This window comes from Jaculus jaculus, chromosome 9 (assembly GCF_020740685.1).
Source record: "Jaculus jaculus isolate mJacJac1 chromosome 9, mJacJac1.mat.Y.cur, whole genome shotgun sequence".
In the NCBI taxonomy this organism is placed as follows: Eukaryota; Metazoa; Chordata; class Mammalia; order Rodentia; family Dipodidae; genus Jaculus; species Jaculus jaculus.
In genome coordinates, this window is record NC_059110.1 from 114,937,053 (window position 1) to 114,959,571 (window position 22,519).

At 45.5% G+C, this 22,519-nt stretch overlaps 1 protein-coding gene across 3 annotated transcripts in view; it reads right to left on the bottom strand.

Moving 5' to 3' along the window:
* Ezh1 (enhancer of zeste 1 polycomb repressive complex 2 subunit) overlaps window positions 1-20,494 on the bottom strand; it is a 58,219-nt gene extending 37,725 nt beyond the window's left edge. For 2 of the 3 annotated variants that reach the window (XM_045158611.1, XM_045158609.1), the window contains exon 1: window positions 14,929-14,981. The gene's annotated coding sequence lies outside the window, so the exon portion shown is untranslated. Of the gene's footprint in view, window positions 1-14,928; window positions 14,982-20,476 lie in introns of those variants that run through there. The other variant, XM_045158610.1, reaches the window with a different exon arrangement.
* Window positions 20,495-22,519: the final 2,025 nt, after the last annotated feature.

A 22,519-nucleotide genomic window follows, 5' to 3' on the forward strand; every position in this document is an offset into this window, starting at 1 on the left:
AGACTCCAGCTCAAAACAAGACCAGGTGGAAAAGCGGAGGAGCAGACACCCCAAGCTACCAGATAGCTAGCTCCTCCTCCTACCACAGGTGAGTATTTGGAGTGTCACAAGCGCACTTAATGTGCATATACCACACATACACAAGCCAAAAAAAAACCACCTTTCTGGAAACTATAAAGAGCTAAAATTCAAGACAGAAACTAGAATTTCAGAACTTCTGTTGGTTGGTTTTGTTGTTATTATTGTTGTTTTGCTTGTTTTGAGGTGGGGTCTCACTCTAGCCCAGGCTGACCTGGAATTCACTACATAGTCTCAGGCTGCCCTTGAACTCATAGCAATCTTACTACCTCTGCCTCCCAAGTGCAGGGATTAAAGGCATATGCTACCATGACCAGTTTTGTTGGTTGGTTTTTAAAAAATATTTTTATGTATTTATTTTTGAGCAGAGAAAAGTTGGGGAGGGGAGAGGAAAGGAGAGAAGTATGGGTGTGCTAGGGTACCTTACCACTGCAAATGAACTCCAGATGCATGTGCCACTTTGTGCACCTGGAGATCATTTGCAGTGACTAGGAACTCTGGCACAACCATTCTCTGGTTATCTGCCCCTTTCTCTGTCTCTCTCTCTCTATTTCCTATTAATCCAACTCTAGTGACTCAAACCTTTAAAACAGAATTTCAGAGTTAAATATTATCTTCCTGAAGAAGGGAATAAAACAAATAGCAAAAGCTAAGAATGTGACTTCCCAGCATTTAAACTGTAGTCCCAGCTACTCAGGAAACTGAGGTAACAGGATCACTTGAGCCCATGAGTTCTGGGCCTGCCTGGGTTGGGAAACAGAGGTAGTTTGAATTTCAAAGTGTTTGTTTGCACGAGAAAGAAAAGTAGAGTGAGGGAAAGAGTGAATATGTATGTGTGTGTGTTTGCAGGCAGGTCAGGGTCTCTTGCAACTGCACGCCTTTAATCCCAGCACTTGCAAGGCAGAGGTAGGAGGACTGCCATGAGTTTGAGGCTAGCCTGAGACGACATACTAAATTCCAGGTCAGCCTGGGCTAAACAAGACTGATCTCAAAGAAAAGAAAAAAAAAAAAAAAAACAAAAAAACAGGCCAGAGGGATGGCCTAGCAGTTAAGGCATTTGCCTGCAAAGCCAAAGGACCCAGGTTCGATTCCCCAGCACTCATGTTAGCCAGATGCACAAGGGGACACATGCATCTGGAGTTCATCTACTGTGGCTGGAGGCCCTGGCATGCCCATTCTCTCTCTCCCTCTTTCTCTGTCAAATAAATTAATTTAATTTTTTTTTTAAAAGAAGAACTTCAAATGCATATGCCATGTTGTGTACCTGGCTTTACATGGGAGTGAATCCAGGCCATCAGGCTTTGCAAGCAAATGTCTTTAATCAGAGCCACTGCCCAGCCCTCAAACACTATTTCCTTGAGATGGAGTCTCTCAGTGATTCAGGAGCTTGCCATTTTCGCATGCCCCAGAGATTCTCTGGTCTCTGCTCCCCACAGGACTGGGGTTACAGACATCTGTGGCCATGCCCCACCCATCTGGGGAAGTGAGCTCAGTTGAACTCAGGAAGGCTCCGGTCCTCATGCTTATGGAAGGAGCACTGTGACATGCTAAGCCTTCTCTCCAGCCCCTGAAGTCAATAAATAGTAAAGGATATTTTTGTTTACTTGTGAACAGAGGAAGCATATGGGCATGCTAGGACTTCTTACCACTGTAAATGAACAGCAGACACGTGTGCCAGGTTGTGCATCTGGCCTTACATGTGTACTGGGAAATCAAACCCAGACAGCAGGCTTTGCAAGCAAGTACCTGGGTCCTTTGGCTTTGCAGACAAATGCCTTAACCACTAAGCTATCCCTCAAGGCCAGTGAAAATATTTTTAAAAAATGAAAAGTGAAAGAGGTGACAGTAGACACAATGATTCAACAATTAATGGCACCACTTCTAATTTTTCTCCATTGTTTTATTTGGCCAGAGGAATGCACAGATATACATGAAAATGCCATTGAGCTGTTTTTGTTGTTGTTGTTGTTGTTTTGTTTTTTTGGTTTTTCAAGGTAGGGTCTCTCTCTGGTCCAGGCTGACCTGGAATTCACTAGATAGTCTCAGGGTGGCCTCAAACTCATGGAATCTACCTACCTCTGCCTCCTGAGTGCTGAGATTAAAGGTGTGCGCCACCATACCCAGCTTGCCATTGAGCTTTTAAACCAGAAAAATAAGCCACACTTCCTCCTTTCATAATTAAAGTGATATCTGAATCTTGTGTGTCCATGAGCCAATATTTATTTCACTTGGCTTCTGAGTGGGGCTTCAATGTCTAAGAGTATATGAGGAGAAAGATGAAACATATTGTAAGGACAGACAGATAAGATTAAAATAAACACCTGAAGTACAGCTATATGATACCATAGCAGCTGGATTCTAACCAATAACTATCAAAACAAAATAAAGAACAAAGTAAAAAAAAAAAAAAGCAAATAAAAACTTCAGCACTCGCTAGAACAGGTTTGGAAAATGGGGTCATTTATCTTGGGCAAAAGAAGTAGCATGCAAAAAGTCCTTCAGGGACCAAGGATGGTGGCACACGCCTTTAATCCCAGCACTTGGGAAGCAGAGGTAGGAGGATTGCCATAATCTTGAGGCCACCCTGAGACTACATAGTGAATTCCAGGTCAGCCTGAGCTAGAGCGAGACTCTACCTGGGAGCGGGGGCGGGGGAGGGGGACCTTCAGATGTCTATTAGATTTTCTTTAGTTATTGACACAAGTAAAATGGCACATCTATTCCAGCCAGGTACTCAGGAGCCTTTAATTATGCTCATTTGTACATTTGTACATTAAAGACAAACTTCAAAACACAAGCTATTTGGGGCTTTAGTCTTTATATAATTAATTCCAATAATGTTATATAAAATGTGCACAAAATTCTCTCGCTAAAAAGTTTTAAAAAGGGGGGGGGGTGTGGAGAGATGGCTTAGTGGTTAAGTCGCTTGCCTGTGAAGCCTAAGGACCCATGTTCAACTCTCCAGATCCCATGTAAGCCAGATGCACAAAGGTAAGGCAAGCACAAGGTCACAAATGCTCACTAGGTGGCACAAACGTCTGCAGTTCAACTACAGTGGCTGAGGCCCTGGTGTACCAATTCTCTTTCTCTCTCCCTCCCTCTCTCCCGCTGTCTCTAAAAAACAAAAATAAAAAGTCCACAAAAGCCAGGTGTGGTGGTGCATGCTTTTAATCCCAGCACTTGGGAAGCAGACAGGTAGGAGGATCGCTGTGAGTTCGAGGCTACCCTGAGACTACAGAGTGAATTCTAGGTCAGCATGGGCTAGAAGGAGACCCTACCTTGAAAAGCCAAAAAAAAAAAAAAAAAAGTAAATAGATACCAAAAAAAGGTAACAGAAATAAATGAGAGCCACATGTGCTGGCACTCACCATTAATTCCGGCACTCAGAAAGCAGAGGTAGGAGGACTGCCATGAATTCGAGGCTACCCTGAGACTACATAGTGAATTCCAGGTCAGCCTGGCTTGAGAGAGACCTTGCCTTGAAAAAAAAAATAAAACAAAACAACCCAAAGATACAGAAATGAGCTGGGTGTGGTGGCTCAAGCCTATAATCCGAGGCACATAGGAGGCTGAGGAAGAAAGAGTTCCAGGACAGCCTGGGCTGTAGAGCGAGAACCTACTTCAGAAACAACAGCAACAACAACAACAAAAAAGATAAAAGAATAGTGCGTGTGTGTGTGTGTGTGTGTGTGTGTGTGCGCGCGCGCACACACACACACACAATTTGACATCATTAGTCATTGGAGAAATGCAAATTAAAATCTCAATGAGACACTCACTAGAATGGCTAAAACAGAAAAGGTTGGTAACACCAATGGTGGGGGGGGAGTATGTGAAGTAACTATAATCCTCACATACTACAGGTGGGGATGCAAAATGCTATAGCCGGGCTGGAGAGATGGCTTAGCGGTTAAGCGCTTGCCTGTGAAGCCTAAGGACCCCGGTTCGAGGCTTGATTCCCCAGGACCCACGTTAGCCAGATGCACAAGGGGGCGCACGCATTTGGAGTTTGTCTGCAGTGGCTGGAGGCCCTGGCGCTCCCATTCTCTCTCTCTATCTGCCTCTTTCTCTGTCACTCTCAAATAAATAAATAAAAATAAACAAAAAATGGTTTAAAAAATGCTATAGCCACTGGGAAAAAAACAGTGTGACAGTTTTCTCCCTCCCCCCACCTTTACTTTATTTAGTGGGGGGGCATATGTATGAGTTTGTATCAGAAATTCTTATCACTGCAAATGGACTCCAGATGCATGTACCACTTGTCTTCGCTGGGAATGGCAGTGCACTCTAATCCCAGCAGTAAGGAGGCAGAGGTATGATCACTGTGAGTTTGAGGGCACCCCAAGATTACATCATAAATCCCAAGTTAGCCTGTGCTAGAGGGAAACCTTACCTCAAAAAAGCAATTATTTATTTGTAAGAGAGAATGTGGGGGGGGGTGTATGGGAACTCCAGACACATGTGCCACTTTGTGCACCTGGCTTTATGTGGGTGCTGAACAACTGACCTGAGCTAGCATGCTTTGCATTCACGCTCCTTTAGCCTCTGGGCCGTCTCTACAGCACACATGCACCATTTTTTTTACATCTGGCTTTACATGGGTACTAGGGAACTGAGCCTGGGCCAGCAGGCTTTGCAAGCAAGTGCCTTTAGTCATTCCTCAGCCCACAGTATTCTTTTTTTAAAAAACGAAGTGAGGCTGGAAAAATGGCTTTGCGGTTAGCACTTGCCTGTGAAGCCCAAGGACCCAGTTTTGATTCTCCGCATCCCACATAAGCCAGATGCACATGGTGGCACATGCATCTGGAGTTCGTTTGTAGCAGCTAGAGGCCCTGGTGCACCCATTCTCTCTCTCTTTCTCTCTCCCTCCCACCCATCTCTTTCTCTCAAATAAATAAATAAAAATAAATCTTTTTTTAAAAAATGAAGTGAGGGCTGGTTTAGCAGTTAAGGCACTTGTCTGTAAAGCCAAAGGACCCAAGTAAGCCATATGCACAAGGTGGCTCGTTTGCAGGAGCTGGAGGCCCTGGCATACCCATTCTATCTCTCTCTCAAATAAATAAAACGAATAATATTAAAGCAAAAAGCAAAACAAAACAAAACAAAAAACGAAGTGAGCCTGGCATGTTGGCACACACCATTAATCCCAGTACATGGGAGGTGGAGGTAGGCCAGCCTGGGTATATACAGTGAATTTCAAGTCAGCCTGTGCTACAGTGCGACACTATGTGGAAAAAAAATAACTAGTACACAACCTGCTACACAGTTTCTAATTATGCAAACAAATATCCCTGACCAAGACTTCCACACAAATGTTGGCAGCAACATCTTGGTCTATAACAGCCAACAATGGAAAAGAAACAAAGACCCACGGGCTGAGGCCAGGTGTGGCAGCTTCCATCTGTAATTCCAGCACTCAGAAAGCTGAGGCAGGAGGATCACTGTGACTTGAAGTTTGGGATGCATAGTGACTTACAGGCCAGCTGAGGCTAGAGTGAGACACTGTCTCAATAAAAAGGCATGGCTGAGCAAGACATGGTGGCGTATGCCTTTAATCCAGGCACTCGGGAGGAAGAGGTAGGAGGATTGCTGTGAGTTCAAGGCCACCCCGAGACTCCATAGTGAATTCCAGGTCAACCTGGACTAGAGTGAAATCCTACCTTGAAAAAAAAAAAAAAGGCATGGTTGAGTTCCAGGCTAACACGGGCTACGTAGCAAGATTTCCTGGACCCCTCAGTTCTGTAGGCAGTTCCACCTTTTTTTTTTTAAAAAAATTATTTATTTATTTGTTTGAGGGAGCAAGGAAGAGGGGGAGAGAGAGAGATAGAGAATGGGCATGCCAGGGCCTCCAGCCACTACAAACAAACTCCAGATGCAGGCACCACCTTGTGCATCTGGCTTACATGGGTCCTGAGGAACTGAACCAAGGTCCTTTGGCTTTGAAGGCAAATACCTTAATCGCTAAGGCATCTCTCCAGCCCCAATTCCTCCTTTTTATAAGTTTTTTAGTGACATCAGAGGGAACACTAATAATAGAATGATTGTCCACTAACTGTGACAAACTTTACATGTATGCTAATGTAAGATGTTAACATGGGAAACTGAAATGTGAGGTTTATAACAACTTCCTACACTAGATCGAAATGGACAGACAGGGCTGGCGAGATTGTGTAGTGGTTAGGGTGCATGCCTGCAAAGCCTAAGAACCCAGGTTCGATTCTCCAGGTCCCACGTAAGCCAGAGGCACATGGTGGTGCATGCATCTGGAGTTCATCTGCAGTGGCTAGAGGCCCAGGCATGCCCATTCTCTCTCACTTTCTCTCTGTTCCCCCCCGCCGCTGTCTCTAACAAATAAATAAATAATTTTTTAAAATACAGGGAGAGAATTTAAAGATTTCAACTCAGTTTGTAAAGCAGGTCACCTGCCTGGACTAAGTTTAGTCATCTACTCACTTGTTGACTCTGGTCTTGGTTTGTAAAAAAAAAAAAAAGACAAAAGAAGTGGATAGACATTTCTATCAATCCAAAGTTACTCTTAAAGTTTATTTTAAAAAGAGTAGTGGGCTGGAGAGATGGCTTAGCAGTTAAGCCATTTGCCTACAAAGACAAAGGACCCAGATTCAATTTCCTAGGACCCACATAAGCCAGATGTACAAGGTGGCGCATGTGTCTGCACTTCGTTTACAATGGCTGAAGGACCCAGTGTGCCCATTCTCACTGCCTCTATCTCTCAAATAAATGAAATTAAATTAAAAATCTTAAGCTGGGCGCGGAGGTGCACGTCTTTAATCCCAGCACTCAGGAGGCAAAGGTAGGATGATCACCATGAGTTCGAGGCCACCATGAGACTACATTGTGAATTCCAGGTCAGCTTGGGCTAGAGCGAGACCCTACCTCAAAAATAAAAAGAATTTTAAAAAAAGTAACTACTGATAGTAGTAACTACCCTATTTATATGTCTACAGGAAAAGAAAGCTATAAAAACTTTGAAATCTTTCCCAGAAATTTAGGGACCAATTTATTTCAAAGGCTAAAACTGGAATGTGGTTTGTCAATAGTTGAAAATAGAAAAACTCAATAGTTGAAAATAGAAAAACTTTCTTTTTTTTTTTTAAGTCCGGGTCTCATGTAGCCCAGGCTGGCAGTGAACTCAATTTGTGACTGAAGCTGACCTTGAAATCCTGACCCTCTTGTCTCCTCTTCTCCAGTGCTCGGTTTATAGAGGTGAACTACTACACCTGACTGGGAAAATATTGTGGAAAAGGAATAAAACATTTAAGAAGGGCTAGAGAGATGGCTTAGCAGTTAAGGCACTTTGCTGCGAAGCCTAAGGACCCAGGTTCGATTCCCTAGTACCCTAGTACCCATGTAAGCCAGATGTATATGATGGCATGCCTTTAATTCCAATACTTGGGAGACAGAGGTAGGAGGATCATTGTAAGTTCGAGGCCAGCCCAAGACTACATAGTGAGTCCCACGCCAGCCAGGGATAGAACAAGACCCTACCTCAAAAACAAAACAAACAAACAAACAAAAAAACTATGATTTTTTTTTCATTTAATAAAGGCTTCCACAGAAATGGCGTGTTTTAGAATTTAACATATTGACTTTTTTTTTTCAAGGTACCGTCTCACTCTAGCCCAGGCTGACCTGGAACTCACTCTGTAGTCCCAGGCTGGTCTTGAACTCACAGTGATCCTCCTACCTCTGTTTCCCAAGTGCTGGGATTAAAGGCGTGCACAACCATGCCTGGCTCATTTAATAATAATTTTATTAATAAACTGAGTAAGAAAGGCTTTAGAGTGAGATGGCACTATAGAATTTTTAAGTTTCCATCTTGTTTGGTTATTTTCAATTCATAGTGGAAATGGCAAGGTAGAGTTACACCTATTGCCTACCCCTGTCCAGAGCACTAGCAATACATGTAGCAACTGTCCAGTTCATCAACATTCCCATCAAAATCAGCTCCGTGGCAAGGCGCACAGTGGGACAGAACCTCAGTCAGGATATTAAGCACATCTCTGATATACTCAGGGGTGCCTATGGGCTGCATTTGACCCAGAAAAGCTATGAATATGGCCCCACATGTCTGTAGATGACATCACCAGGTCACGATGTCAAAAGACTGACAGTCCTACCACCTTCCTACTTCTCTAAGATATTTACCTATGTCGTAAATTCTAGTTTCTGGCCACTAAACACACAGAAACACCCTAACAGGAATTTGTGACCCTGATTTTTTTTAAATATTTTACTTTTATTTATTTATTTGAGAGAGAGAATGGGCGTGCCAGGGCCTCCAAGCCACTGCAAACTCCAGATGTGTGTGCCCCCTTGTGTATCTGGCTTATGTGGATCCTGGGGAGTCAAAACTGGGTCCTTTGACTGCAGACAAGTGCCTTAACCACTAAACCATCTCTCCAGCCCTGACTTTTTTTTTTAAGCCAGGGTCTTAGGTATCCCAACTGGCCTTCAACTTGGTGAGTAGCCCAAGGATGATGAACTTGAACTTTCTGATCCTTACAGTCATGCGACACCATGTCCAGTTTATCAAGATCTTGAATTATAACTTACAAATTATAACATTAGTACTCTGTAGTCTTCATTAGGACTGAACTGGAGGCAATAACAAGGACAAACAAAAACAAAGCAGGATTTGTTTCTTAGAGGCCGGGAGGAGAAGGCCGGCTCTTGGCATGTCCAGTGCTGACTGAGAAGAGTTAGCGCAACCTCCTCCTCCAGTGGGAGCCCTGCTCTGGCTGGTTTTGCAGTACATCAGCACATCAGCATAAAGCTTAATGTTTAGCGACTGCTCATGTCATTCAATAAAAACAAGACTCTTCGGTTAGTCAACAGCAAATCAAAGTATCAGAGTAAATGGGTCACAGAATAGAACGTACCAGAGGCACCAAATTCCAAGTACTAATTAAGTAAAGTGACTTTTCAGGGCTTGGAGTACCAGAGTCCTAACAGATGATCTACTTCTGATAAAGGAAGGAACCCAGCACAGATGCAGACAAAAGAAAACAAAATAAACTGGGACTTTCCAGAAAGCAAGTATTCCCTAAGAGCAGGGTTGGTTGGTTTGTTTTTGGCGGTGCTAGAGACCAAAGCCACAGCCCTATACCACTAGAGCTACATCCCAGCCACTTTTTCTTTTTCTTTTCTTTTCTTTTCTTTTTTAATATATTTTTAATTTTATTTATTTATTTGACAGAGCAAGAGGTAAAGAAAGAGAGAGAAAATGGGCATGCCAGGGCTCCAGCCACTGCAAACGAACTCCAGACACATGCACCCCCTTGTGCATCTGGCTTATGTGGTTCCTGGGGAGTTGTACCTGCTTTGCTTTGCAGGCAAGGGCCTTAACTGTTAAACCATCTCTCCAGCCCTTTCTTTTCTATTCTATTCTATTTTTGTTTTTCAAGTTAGGGTCTCACTCGAGTGCAGACTGACCTGGAATTCACTATGTAGTCTCTGGGTGGCCTCGAACTCACAGCAATCCTCTTACCTCTGTTTCTCAAGTGCTAGAATTACTATGCCATCACTACGCACGACTTAGTTTTTGGTTTTTTTAAGGCAGGGTCTTGCTCCTGCCCAGACTGACCTGGAATTCACTATGTAGTCTCAGGGTGGCCTTGAACTCATGGCAGTCCTCTTACCTCTACCTCCCTGAGTGCTGTGATTAAAGGCATGCACCAACACACCAGGCTCACCCGGCTCAGTTTTCCTTTTTTTTTTTTTTTGAGGTAGGGTCTCACTCTAGCACAGGCTGACCTGGAATTCACTATGTAGTCTCAGGGTGGCCTCGAACTCAAGGCGATCCTCCTACCTCTGCCTCCTGAATGCTGGGATTAAAGACATGCACCACCATGCTCCGGTGGTTTTCCTTTTTTAAAAAATTTATTTATTTGAGAGAAACAGAGAAAGAAAGAGGCAGATAGATAGATAGATAGAGAATGGGCACACCAGGGCCTCTAGTCACTGCAAATGAACTCCAGACACATGCACCCCTTATGCATCTGGCTAACGTGGGTCCTGGGGAATCGAACCTCGAACCGGGGTCCTTACTGCTAAGCCATCTCTCCAGCCCTTCTCTCTCTCTCTCTCTCTCTCTCTCTCTCTCTCTCTCTCTCTCTCTCTTTTTGTAATATTCTGAGTTAATCTTGAACTATCTGGTATAATTACCTTTACCTTTTCCCACTCCTTTCTCTTTTCAGGTTAATTATCCTATACAGAATGTTAGGGTTGCTGCCTCCAACTATTCTGAGAAGTTGCAAGTAAACAAAGTAGAAACTTTAAAAAATTTAATCCAAAACTCGGCGTGGTGGCACACACCTTTAATCCTAGCACTCTGGAGGTAGAGGTAGGAGGATTGCCCTGAGTTTGAGGCCACCCTGAGACTACATAGTGAATTCCAGGTCAGCTTGGGCTAGAGTGAAACCCTACCTTGAAAAAAAAAATTAATCCAAATCCACAAAAAAGATACACTTAATGAGTAAGTGAGGCTTGGTGGCTCACTGCTGTAATCCCAGCACTCAGAAGGGTTAGTCAGGAGTTCAAGATTAGCCTTGGCTACATGAGACCTTGTCTCATCCCCCAAACTACATAAAATGAATTGTTGTATATTTTATAATTAAGATACAAATCAAGCCAGGCGTGGTGGCGCACGCCTTTAATCCCAGCACTCGGAGGCAGAGGTAGGAGGATCGTCATGAATTTGAGGCCACCCTGAGAATACAAAGTGAATTCCAGGTCAGCCTGGGCTAGAGTGAAACCCTACCTTGAAAGAAAAAAAAAAAAAAAAAGATACAAATCAAGGGCAGGGACAATTACCTAATGGACTAAGGAAGCCACGTTTTAATTTTCAATAATTAAACAGGTGAAATATATGTACAAATATTTTTTTTTGTTTTTAAGGTAGGGTCTCACTCTAGCCCACAGTGACCTAAAACTCACTCTGTAGCCCCTGGAGGCCTCAAGCTCATGGTGATCCTCCTACTTTAGCCTCTCATGTGCTGGGACTAAAAGCATGTCTGGCTAAAATGTTAAACTAACATTTTTTAAATATATATATATTTTTATTTATTTTGAGAAAGAGAGCGATAGGGAAGGAGGGAAGGAGAGAAAGAGGCAGATAGATAAAAACAGGTGGGTCAGGGCCTCCAGCTGCTGTATAAACGAACTCCAGATGCATGTGCCACCTGTGCATCTGGATTACGGGGGTCCTGAACTGAACCTAGGTCCTTTGGCTTTGCAAGCAGGCACCTTAACTACTAAGCCATCTCTCAGCCTAAACTAACATTTTTAAAAAGTATTTTTTTAATTTATTTGAGACAGAGAGAAAAAGGCAGATAGAGAATGGGAGAGAGAGAATGGGTGTGCCAGGGCCTCCTGCCACTGTAAACAAACTCCAGACACAGGCACCATTTTGTGCATCTGGTTTTACGTAAGAAACGGTGACTCAAACCTGGGCTGTCAGGCTTTGCAACCAAGCACCTTTAACGGTTGAGCCATCTCTCCAGCCCATCTAAATCCCCCCCCCAAAGTATGGTCTTGCTCTAGCCCAGGCTGAACTGGAATTCACTGTGTAGTCTTAGGGTGGTCTCAAACTCACGGTGATCTTCCTACCTCTGCCTCCCAAGTGCTGGGATTAAAGGTATGCGAAGTCACATCTGGCTCCCCTTAATTTTTTTTTTTAAAGACTCTTTAAAGGTGTACTAATTCAAAATCAAGTGTAAGACAAACAAGTTTGACTACATTTTCTCATGGCATCCCTTTTTCCTTCTTATTTGTGTATATATATGGGTGTGTGTGCATGTGCACCCAGGACCTCACATTGGCTAGGCAAGTAAGCACACTACCACTGGGCTCCTTCCCAAGCCTCATTTTTTCCTTTTTACAAGTCTTAAAAGTACAATTTCAGTTTTAATACCAGGCTACTGTTCTAGAGCTGTTTCCCAAGGCTCTAATGTAACTATCAGAATGTAGAGGTACTTTACACTTCAGCAGGTGAGGTGTGCTGTGTCAGGTAAGGGAGGCCAAACATCCATGTATCTTCACACAGAGCTAAGGTTTCCCTAGCCCCTGAGCTGCTTCTGCCTCTGTTCCCCACAGGATTGGGGTTACAGGCCTGTGCCTGGCTGTCTATGTGGGTCCTGGGGAATTACATACACTCAGGCAGTCTCAGAGCCTTGTGCTGTGGCAAGGGCTCTGACCCTCTAAGCCATATGACTGGTCTGCAAGTTCTCTGTTAGTGATAGAATCAGGGTCCAGACCTACTGACAGCCAGTCTACTACATTTACAATATTGATTTACTTCACACGTGTGTACACTGCATCAACACACATCCCAGTCTTGGAGAGCTGATTCATACTGTGAGTGATGGATGAACACACAAAACATAATTCTTGACAATATCATTATTGAATTTACATAGATGGCTCTTTCAGGTTTGTCTTTTGTTGTTGCTATTTGCTGTGTTTTGTTGAGAGACAGGGTCTCGTCTAGGCCAGGCTGATGAGGTTGGCCCTTGAACTCCTGATTTTCCTGATTCCACATTTCAATTACAGGCCAATCCACCACCATAAACAGGTTCCATAAATGTGTGTGTGTGTGTGTGTGTGTGTGTGTAGCTTACTTATTTGCACAAGTGTGTGCAGAGGCACTCCAGGACTTATTGCCACTATAAGCAAATGTCAGATGCTTGTACCACTTTTTGTGTCCAGCTCCCATAGGTGGCTTGGGAATTGAACCTGGAGACTGCAGGCCTTGTAAGCAAGCACCTTAGACCACTCACTGACCCATCTTCCCAAATATATATATAACCTCCTATACACACGCACACTTGGCTTTTCAAGGTAGGGTCTCACTCTGGCCCAAGCTGACCTGGAATTCACTATGTAGTCTCAGGGTGGCCTCAAATTCATGGAGATCCTTCTACCTCTGCCTCCCACGTGCCACGTGCTAGGTTTAAAGGTGTGTGCCACTACATTCAGCAGGGTTTGTTTGTTTGTTTGTTTTTTGAGGTTGGTCTTGCTCTAGCCCAAGCTGACCTGGAATTAGTCTCAGGTTGGCCTAAAACTTACAGTGATCCTCCTACTTCAGCTTCCCTAGTGCTAGGATTAAAGGTGTGTGCCACCATGCCCAGTGTTTTTTTTTTTTCTTGAATATTTATATTTATTAATAAGGAGAGAGATGCCATGTGCCACTGTGTGCATCTGGCTTTACATGGGTACTGGGGAACTGAAGCCATATCATTAGGCTTTGCAGGTAAGTGTCTTAACTGCTGAGCCATCTCTCTAGCATATATATAAGCTAATTACTTATCTCCTGATCAGGGCTCTCTACAACCCAAGTCCATCATCTCTTTTGTCAATGCCACACATCTGGTATTCCAAAGCTGAAAATGGATTTCTCAAAGAAACCTCTGATAGCTGCCTTCTCAGGCTGAAAATGTCATTCAATACATCTTATCTTTTTATTTTTTTAATTTGCAAGTATAGATAGTGTATGGGTGGGGGAGTTAGACCTGGTGCACCAGGGCCTCGAGCCACTTTAAACAAACTCCAGATGCATGTGCCTCTTAGATGTTCATTTGGCTTTCCCTGGGCATGGGGAACCAAATCTGGGTCGTTAAGCTTTGCAGGCAAGTGCCTTAACCAATGAGCCATCTCTCCATCCCCACATCTTCCTTATCTTAAAATCACTGGGGGGCCGGACATGTCAATCCCAGCACTCGGGAGGCCGAGGTAGGAGGACTGCTGAGAGTTTGAGGCCAACCTGAGACTGCATAGTAAATTCCAAGTCAGCCTGAGCTAGAGCGAGACCCTACCTTGAAAAAACAAAACAAAAAAAATTAAAAATGAAAATAAATCACTGGGCAAGGACCTTTCTATTCAGAGGCATCATGGTAGCAAATGAACAAATAGGAACCTGTGCTTTTAACACCATCAGTGTGCATACCCAACTGTGTTCTTTGGCTGTTTTCCCAGGCCAAGTCTTAGGCTCCATATCAGGCTCCTCCATTTATAACTGTGAGATTTCCGCAAAAGTCATCCCCAGCACTAACACCCTTCCACATCCATTCCCTTCCCTGCCCCGTCGGAGCAACTTCTGAGTCATCACTTTTGACAGAAATAAAGTTTGCCCCATATTTATTTCCTGACAGCTCTGTCCCAAACACAAACCCCATGGTCGTTTGCTTTGGGGCCCTTTCACTTAAAAAGAAAAAAAAAAAAAATCACTTGATCCTCTAGAAAATTCTGGGGCTAACCCCAAGGTGAAACAAGAGGGAAAGGATGCAAAATGTGAGGAGGAGCTCGCAGAGCGCTTGCAAGACCCCAAGTCTCTGTGCCCCAGACATACTGTGTGAGTTCCCTCACCTCGCCCAGGTTCTTAGGGCCACCACCCCTTCCTCAATGTCCCCCAAAGTCGTGACAAGCTCAGTCGCGGGTCCCCGGGAGTCCCCTAGGGCACTGAGGGGCCCCACGGGTGCCACCGCCCACCCACGCCCTCCCGGGTGCCGCGGCTCCCGCCCACCGGCCCACCCCTCCCTCCAACCCGCAGCCCCGGCCCGGGCCCGCCCCCGCCGCTCCTCCCCCAGGACGCAGCCCCGCACGCGGTCCTCGCCCGCCCACCCGCGGCTCCCTCGCCCCGTCGCCCCCCAGTCCCTTCCACACTCCGACGGGGACGGGCGCCTCCCTGACCCGGAACAGGCAGGCTGGGCGTCTCCCATCGAGCTCTCAGTTCCCCGATCCCCTTGCCTCTCCCCGGCCGGGGATTGAGGCCTGGGTTGCGATGTGCCCGAGGCCCGGCCCCATCGCCCGGCCGGGGCTTGTTTACTCACTCACCCTCCATCCTGAGCCGCAGGGACCCGCCGTCAGGACGCCTGCGCGCGGAGGCCACGCCCCCTGGCGCCGCGGCCACGCCCAGTACCTCCTCCGCGCGCCTGCGCACTGAGCCAGTGGACCACCTGGCCTGGCTTCCTCGCAGCTCGGCCGTGTGACGCCCTTAGCCCGCGCTCCGGAGACTGAGATGCTGCAGTCCCGGTTTCAAGGAGGCTGTGTTAAGGGAGAGGGCGGCCTTCGGGGGAGATCTTCGAGTCACTCGTATCTTTTATTTTATTTTATGATTTTGAGATAGGGTCTCCCTCTCGTCCAGGCTGACCTGGAATTCACTGTGTAGTCTCAGGGTGGCCTTGAACGACGACCCTCCTACCTCAGCCTCCTCTGTGCTGGTGTTAAAGGCCTGAGCCACCACACCCGGCTACAAATACCTTCTTAAAGACATTTTATTCAGTGGCCAGTGGTGCACCAACCTCACGTGTTGACACGTTCTTCATACCCATGCTTCACTCCTTTCCAGTACCCCAAACATCTGTGTGTGGGCTAAATCCTTGCCTTGTTTACACCTATTTATCTTACTTGTGTCAGTAGTTCTAACAGTTTTTTTTGTACTAAAATATCTCCACACAAGAACGTCTTAGTTGCAATTTAACAGGCAAGACATATCACCAGGGATGAGAAACAGTCTTTCAAGCCAGGCAGAGGTAGGAGGATAGCCATGAGTTCAAGGCCAACATGAGACTGCATAGTGAATTCCAGGCCAGGTCAACCTGAGCTAGAGTGAGACCCTACCTCAAAAAAAAAAATAAAAGAAAGAAAGAAAAGTCTTTAATCCATGGTACTAGGGATGCTGAGGTAGGAGGATCACTGTGAGTTTGAGGCCAACCTGAGACTACATAGTGAGTTCCAGGTCAGCCTGGGCTAGAGTGAGACAAAACGAAACAAAACAAAAAGAAGGAAGGAAAGAAAAACTTAAGTTACTACTAAACATGATGCAATGAGAAGGGCACAAAATCATTACTATGTCACTGATAAAAATGCATTAGCTATGCCGGGTGTGGTGGCGCACGCCTTTAATCCCAGCACTCGGGAGGCAGAGGTAGGAGGATTGCCGTGAGTTTGAGACTACATAGTGAATTCCAGGTCAGCCTGAGCTAGAGTGAGACCCTACCTTGAAAAAAAAAAAAAGTTGGCTTTGGGATGGAGAAATAGCTTAGCAGTTTTATAAAGATACTTGCTTGAGAGCCTGCAGTCCTGGGTTTGATTCCCCAGTACCCATGTAAAGCCAGATGTAAAAAGTGGTGTATGCATTTGGAATTCTTTGCAGGAGAACCAGGATACCCATTTTCTCCTTTCCTCTGTCTGTCTGTCTGTCTCTCTCTCTCTCGCAAATAAATAAAAGTAGTTTAAAAACAAGAACTGTTGGGCTGCAAGGCCACTGAGAAATCCTGCTGGAACTGAGCTGATAACCTCCTCCATGTAGATCAGCTGACAGAAAGCTAGAAGAAGCCATTCTACATGTAGTTCAATGGGAAAGAGATAATCACCAGTGAAGATACTCAACAGCGGACACTGCAAGCCTTATAATTGGCCAGCCAGGCCAAATGAGCCAACGGGTGCAATAGTGACACGTCTGTCACAGTGGAAACCAACTGCCCTCCAATTGGGCTGGAGGCCCATTCCATGGGGGGGAACACATCCCTGATACTGAAAACTTAAAACAGGGGTGGTCATAAGCCCTAGGGGTGTAACATCTGCTGATGTCTGGAAAAATGTATATACTATGCTTATCAAACTGCCCAGTAAGCACTTCTCTTAATATTTATACCCTATATTAATGCTACTCTCACTTTGGGTAGAGAATCTTCTCTTTTCAGATGGCACACCACGCACACACACACACAAACACACACATACGAGAAGAAGAAGAAAAGGATAGAAATGAGCTTGACCATAGACAAGGCTTCCTTCAACTTTAGTTTACTTCTTATTTGGGGGGGTGGGGGAGGGCGCATAGGGGCCTCTTGCAACTTCAAACAAACTCCATCTGTCTTTACATGGGTTCTGGGGAATTAAACCCAGGCCAAAGGGCTTTGCAAGGAAATGTCTTTCCCCACTGAGCCACCTCCCCAGCCCTGGGCTTTGGTTCTTGAGCAGAAGCAAGCCAGCGCTGACCCAAGAGAACAGACTTCTCCCTGACAACGAGAGGGACGCGCCTGTACGGTTTGCTGGGGTGGGCTGAGAGCAGGCCTCCTCTTGCCTAGAGGACTTCAGGTGCTTCAGCTGTTGCATCTGCTGAGGAAGCATCAAGACGGGATCAAAGAAAACGTATGCAAGCTTGTCACAGGAAAGAAGCTAAGGGCCCAGGAGTGTATTTGCCTTCTGTCATCCTCTGGTGGTTCCGAACTTTCTCAGAACAATGTGGGCTATGTCTGCTTCAGTTCAAATGAGACGCTTGGTAGCCTATGCTTAAGTAACACTCTAAATGTTTGTTTTATTGATTTGACATTGGAGATTGGTATTGTTTATTAATTCCAAGGATTCTTTTGGACAGACTAGGTGAATAAATATTACTTAGAATGATACAACACTCAAAGAAAGAAAGAAAGAACAATAGACCGAGAGAGAGAGAGAAAAAAGAGAGAGGGGCTGGAGAGGTGGCTCATTGGTTAAGACACTTGCCTGCAAAGCCAAATACTCCCTCCCCAGGGTTAATTCCCCAGTACCCATGTAAAGCAGGATGCACAAAGTGGCGCATGCATTTGGAGTTCATTTCCAGCAGTGGCTGGAGGCCCTGGCCCACCCATTCATTCCCCCCCCCTCTTCTGCTTGCAAATAAATAAATAACTAATTTTTTTTAAAAATAGAAGAAGGCCAGGTATGATGGCACAGGGCTTTAATCCCAGCACTCCAGAGGCTGAGGTAGAAAAAGAAAGATCATTTTTAGTTCAAGGTCACCCAGAAACTACGTAGTGAATTCCAGGACAGCCTGGGCTAGAGCAAGACCCTAACTTCAAAAACCAAAGAAAGAAGAAGAGATAAGCTGGGGGAGATGGTTCAGCAGTTAAAGGCACTTGCTTGCAGAACCTGCCAGCCTGGGTTTGATTCCCCAACACCCACGTGAAGCCAGATGCATACACCAAGTGGTAGACTTTGCAGCAGCAAAATGCCCTAGCCGACCCATACTCTGCTTCTCTCGCTTTCTAGTAAATAAATAAGTAAAATATTAAAAAAAGAGAGAGCAAGAGAGACAGACCGGGCATGGTGCTCCACGCCTTTAATCCCAGCTCTCCAGAGACAGAGGTAGGAGGATCGCCATGAGTTCGAGGCCAGCCTGAGACTACATAGTGAATTCCAGGTCAGCCTAGGCTAGAGCGAGAGCCTACCTCAAAACCCACAACCACCACCCTCAAAAAAAAATTTTTTTTCACATCATCAGTAAGTGTGGGATCCTGGGGGAGAAATTTGTTGCTGGTTTGTTTCTCCTCATTGTGATGGGAAAGGGATTCCCCACTCCCACTAGGCTCTTTCTTAGCTGACCATGCTCCATGAGACACCATCAGCCAGTCTTTGCTGAACCCTTCCTACACCTTTTTCTCTTCCAAACCTTGAAGTTTTTATCCTATAAATTTGTAGAAAAGAGCAACTGTTGGCTAGTGGTCAGCAGATGGACCTTTGAAACACAGAATCAGCACCCTGCCCTCCTCCTCCCGGCCCCACCCCCCAGGAAGCTAATGAGAGACAGGAATGACTGTGTCACTCTTGGCTCCTCATGGTTCATCTTGCTCCTTAATTGGTGGCCTCTAGGGCTGAAAGAAACTGGACAAAGTGTGCTGAGTAGTCTAACAGGGCTGGTTCTTTTTTTCTGAAAGTCCCTTATTGCAGAAAAATAAAATTATGTGTTTAATTTCTGAAACCTAATGCCTGATTTGCCTTGGCAGCCATTCTGCAGGCTTGGCTGAGGGTCTGGCACTAGAAGTAGACTGATTAATACCAGCTCAAGTGGCTCCCCGGAGAAGAGCGTTATTTACTCAACTGTTTTCTTGATCCTTTGTCATTTGTTTGTAGTTCAGTGTAATTGCATTGGCTTTAACATGCTGTAGCTCTGACCACCGGCCCTGCGGACGCCTGCGGGAAGACTCTGCTCTGTGAGCTCCTGCCCTCATCACAAAGCAAGACTTTGTCCAACCTAGTGATTAGAAACGTCACATGTCCCAGCCCCTTGGGGATGGGCGAGTTCCGAGTGGACTTTGGTCCTCAGGCCACTGGTGGAAGGGAAGGAGATGCTACTTCTCTGAATTCAAGCCCAGCTTTTTGTTCTATTTCTTTATCCCTTCCAACCTGAGTGTCCTCCTGATGGTTGCCCTCCCGTAGTCCTTCCTGCCCCTCCTTTGTAAAGCCCACAGGGATATCAAATAGCAATGGAGGGGGCCACAGAGGACTGTGGAAATATTGGGCCCCAGACATCCCTGACAAGGACGTGTAAACACAGCTGTGGAGATGGGAGCAGACCATCTTCCCTCCCCCCAGTTCCCACCCAGAAGCAGGGGGGGAAAGGCCACCCTGCCTTGGGGAAACAGACAAGAAACAAAAGCAGAGAGCAACCTAAACGCCAACACGAAGGTCACCCGAAACTGGGGCTGCTGCCCAGCGCTCGGTGGGGCCAGGGGAAGGGCCAGATCCCTCCCTGAACCCCGAGAGGTCCATGCAGTTCCAAAGCAAGTCGAGTTTCTGGACATCATGGAGCCTGGGAGACATGGCTCGATTTTCGAAGCCTGTGTCTACTGCTGGACACTCTGTCCTCTGAACTCTGAAAACCCACTTTCTGCCTTGGGTACTTAGCCTCTGGCCCCTAAATTGCTCAGGGATTATAATAACACATTTGATTCAGCGAGTAAGAACAAGGCCACAATAAAACCCTTGTCCATGGATGTTAGAAGTTGAAACTCAGAGCCTCCAAGCCAAAACATTAAACAGGGCTTCCTTAGCTTTTGTTAATTACAAAATAAATAATTCCTACAGGAAGGGACTTCCGCTACAGGAGATTGCTTGGGTGGGATTCGTGTCTTGATTTGTACGTCCTCCCGAAGCTGCCACCCCACAGCCAGGGTGGGTGCTGTCCACCTCACTCCCTGATTTCAGCACAGTTAACGCAGGGCCCCGGTCCCTTGGGACATGCCTTTGGCACAGCCCTGCCTGGGAAGTATCCCTGGTTAGCTGGACAACTGATGAGCTGTGCTTCCTTTCTGGCCACCAGGATCCTCAACCATAAAAGTGAAATGGCAGAACTAGGGGGAAAAAAAAAAGATGTTAGCAGCTTACAAAGATGGAGAGTCCACTATATGTCTGGCCTTATGCTAAGTGCATGACAGGAACTATCTCATTTCATATGAGGTTAGGAATATTCTTACCCTACTTTTACAGCTGAGAAAACTAGGGCTTTTACAAGATTCTAGAACTTTCCCCAAGTCATGCAGCTGGGAAGTGGTATGGCTAGGGTTTGTGCCCAGTCATCCTGACTCCTCAGCCCATGCTCTGAACTACTCTCGCGTACCTCCTCCTTCTCTGAGGTCTTCCAGCTCTGACATCATGATGCTGGATGCACTCCATGGCTTTCCGCTCTCACCAGTGGCGCCAGAAAGCGAATGTATTTGGGATTGCAGTCTGCAAGTTCAGAGGGAAAACAGCTCCTGAGAGTTAAGAGGCTCCTGACTTCCTCTGTACTGAAGATGCCAATCAAAGCTGGACACCACAGACCCACATATCAGCAGGGAACAGTGTCTGTAGAAAACAAACAAATCCTAGCCAGACAGGAAAGGGGAGTTCCCCTTGGCTCAGTGACTTCCCCTTCTCTCTTTCCTGGTTTATCAGACCATGCGGCCAATGCTATGGTCCTTTGTACCCTGCTGTGGTTAGGATGGGACACCGAGCTAAGGATGCTCTTCCGCTTTCAGAGCGTCTAAGTGACCACTGTACTCACAGTGCGTATGGGTATAGACAATATCCATGATATTAGATGTGAAGGAACAAAAATAAAACGCATTAAGCCAGGCTTAGTTAGAGCTGCATCCTAGCACACAGAAGGTAGGAGAATCACGACTTGGAGATCAGCCTGGTTATGTAGCAAATTTTATTCTCAAAAATCTTTATTTAGGGGCTGAAGAGATGGTCTAGCGGTTAAGGCACGTCCCTGCAAAGACTAAGGACCCAGGTTTGATTTTCCAGGTCCCACATAAGCCAGATTCACATGGTGGCACACGCTTCTGGAGTTCATTTGCAGTGGCTAGAGGCCCTGGTGGGCCCATTCTCTCACTCTCTATTTCTCTCTCCCTCTCTGTCTCTAATAAATAAATAAAAATAAATCTTTAAAAAGATTGACAATCATGGAAAATGCTAATAAAAATTTTAAAAAAGCTGGGCGTGGTGGCGCACGCCTTTAATCCCAGCACTCGGGAGGCAGAGGTAGGAGGATCACTGTAAGTTCGAGGCCACCCTGAGACTACATAGTGAATTCCAGGTCAGCCTGAGCCAGAGTGAGACCCTACCTCGAAAAGCCAAAAAAAAAAAAAAAAAAAATTAAAAAAGAAGATTGACAAAAAAATAAAATATTTAAAAATAAAAGAAAAAAAATAAAATAAAATATTTAAAAAAAACTTTAGGGGGCTAGAGAGATGGCTTAGCAATTAAGCACTTGCCTACGAAGCCTAAGGACCCCAGTTTGAGGCTCGGTTCCCCAGGACCCACTTTAGCCAGATGCACAAGGGGGCTCACGCGTCTAGAATTTGTTTGCAGTGGCAGGAGGCCCTGGCACGCCCATATTCTTTCTCTCTCTCTCTCTACCTCTTTCTCTCACACTCGAATAAATAAATAAAAATAGGTAAATTAAAAAAAAAAACTTTAGGGGATGGAGAGATGGCTTAGCGGTTAAGGCATTTGCCTGCAAAGCCAAAAGATCCCAGTTCGATTCTCCAGGACCCATGTAAGCCAGATGCACAAGGGGGCATATGCATCTGGAGTTCATTTGCCACTGCTGGAGGCCCTGGAGCACCCATTCTCTTCCTCTCTCTCTCTCTCTCTCTCTCTCTCTCTCTCTCTCTCTCTCCTCTTTCTGTCTCACTGCCTCTTTCTGTCTCACAAGTAAATAAAATATACTAAAGAAAAGAAAACTTTATTTAGGGCTGGAAGGATGGCTTAGTGATTAAGGCACTTTCCTGCAAAGCCAGAGGACCCAGGTTCAATTCCCCAGTACCCATGTAGAGCCAGATGTACAAAGTGGCACATGTGTCTGGAGTTTGTTTTCAGTGGCTAGAAGTCCTAGCGTGCCAGTTCTCTCCAACTCTCTCTCCTCTCTAACTCTCTATGCTTGCAAATAAATAAAATAAAAATAAAAACAAATTTGAAAAAAAAAACACTTTGTACATTCAATGGATTGCCTTTAGTAGTTGCATAATCAATAAATGGTGTAGTGAATGTGAATTCATGTAATTTTTTTTTTTTTTTTGAGATAGGGTTTCACTCTAGCTCAGGCTGACCTGGAATTCACTATGTAGTCTCAGGATGGCCTCAAACTCATGGTGATCCTCCTACCTCTGCCTCC